The following is a 2,211-nucleotide window of genomic DNA, read 5'->3' on the forward strand; positions in this document are numbered from 1 at the left end:
ATTAAATAAAGTTTCCTAAAAGTTCACAAGAGACATTTCTTTTCATAAGGATTTCAAAAAAATCTGGTGGAAAAATGTGTACTATAAACACACTAGTAACTTTGGTAAAATAAATTATTTTACTGTTGGGGGAGGAGAGGAGAAAAGCCTTTTCTCTTTGTTAAGGAGCTGATCTAAAATGCATCAGCTGTCACCTGTGCAACCCTGTTTGACAGTTCAATACCTCCTCGTCTTCTGAGAATGGCATTGCTAAGTTCTGAGTAAACTGTGCCTGTATGCAAACTGTCAAAGAGAGCCTGACATATCATTAGCATTGACCTCCATGATGACAATCACAACATGAAACCAAACAGCACAGCTAATTTTCATTAGAGTTCTAATTAATCTCCAAATCTTTCCATCCAGCACTGTGCAAAGCAAGTCCCAGAAAGAAAGCATTTGATGAACTGTGTGATAGACTGACAAAATCCTAATGCTTAGGAATCCACATAAAAGTCTGTATTCTAACAGGGTCAATACAGTTATTTTCATAACTTAGGCAAAATACAGCCTTTGTAACCAACAGTGGAATTAAATTCATTTGTGGTAACTTCTGGCAAGGATTACAAGTTGCCCAGTCTCAGCTTTAATTCCCTTCTAGCTCAGATGCTTCAGAAAAACACCAACTGCCACAAGAGGCGCACAGGTATGGTGGGGTTTGCCAAGCTCTCTGACGTTTCTTTGCCCAGCTGCTCCCGGGCCTTACTAGTGCATGAAGTGAATGAGGAAATGCACTACACTTGACCTACAGTATGGGAAAGCCAACAAGCAAACAGGACCAGCAAGTGTCATATTGAAACACTGTGCAATGATGTAAATGAACCAGTTTTCTGGCGTTTGCTCTTCAAATTTTAAGAAGTCACTATGGTAGGTCATCTGGGGGAAAGAATCCTCCTCCTAGCTCCAGGACTGTCACAACCACATATTACCCATTTTCTTATCCTGTGAGAATGAAGCAAATGAACTTTGTTCCTGACAAAGTCTATTTACTAGAGCCATCAACATGTTCAGTATTAAATTGTCATGTCATACCTTCGGCATATGAGACTCCCTGAATATTTATTCAACTCACTCTGGGGGAAAATACATTTTCAGGATGAAAGGATTCATTTTAAATATTTAAACCACCTATTTATGTATTTCAATACATGAATTGATTTCTTCCAGAACAAGCCAGATTTTCCCAGCAGTTTATATTGGGCACCTTTGGAAGATCATTAAGTCTTTGAGGTAGCCCTGGTCCTGTTGCCCAGATTACTGCTTCAGTGCATCAAACGGTGGCCTGTTTAGTAGCTCTGGATATGCAGCACAGATGATCTGCAGCGCGTGCTGGAAACCAACCTCAAGCACTGAGGCATAACTGCAGGATACTGAAGGGCGAGAGCAGCCAACTAACTTGGGAATTTAGCAGTCAGATATGGGTTGGCTCATTTTGTGCAAAGGCCCTGGACAGCTGGTGAAGGAAAGTGGCAGAGCTACAAATGGTGACAGGCTCTGGAGACAGTGACTACATTAGCCACAGTGATGTATATACAGTGACTCATTATTTTTCCACATTTAACCATCCTCACATAAATGGCAACAGCATCAGCAATAATAACTAAGCTGAGATATGATACATCAATGACATATTTTAAATTTTCTCAACACTGGGACATTTGTCATAACATAACAGAGGCCACATGACATAGTGGAAAGAGCACAGGGCTTTGAAATCAGAAAGACCGTGGTTTAAATCCTGTTTCTGATACTTACTGATGTGACCTTGAAATGGTTACTTAAACTCTTTTATTCTCAGTTCCCCCTCGGTAAGATGGTGATAATAACACCCAAATTACTTGACTAAGGTATGGATTAGAAATGATATATATGAAGAGAGAGACAGCATCCATGTTAATTATAGATTTGGCTTGATAAGTCTAGATTTCCTGAGAGTGTTATGTTCTGCTAGACGCTTAACCTAAAATTTAGATAGACTGCTAACAGATTGATAAGAGTGTTTTGACTTTAATTTTATCGTTTGAATGCTTGGGTTTCCCCAAAGCACAGTTATCTAAGACAAAAAGAATTCAAACTCTTTACTCAATTTCATTGTTCTCATAAAATTGAGGATGATTAGTTAATGGCAGATGCAGACCACAAGGAGGAGCTCAAGATTCCTTTATTTCTAAT

The sequence above is a fragment of the Eschrichtius robustus genome, chromosome 3 (genome assembly GCF_028021215.1).
Source record: "Eschrichtius robustus isolate mEscRob2 chromosome 3, mEscRob2.pri, whole genome shotgun sequence".
Taxonomy (NCBI): domain Eukaryota; kingdom Metazoa; phylum Chordata; class Mammalia; order Artiodactyla; family Eschrichtiidae; genus Eschrichtius; species Eschrichtius robustus.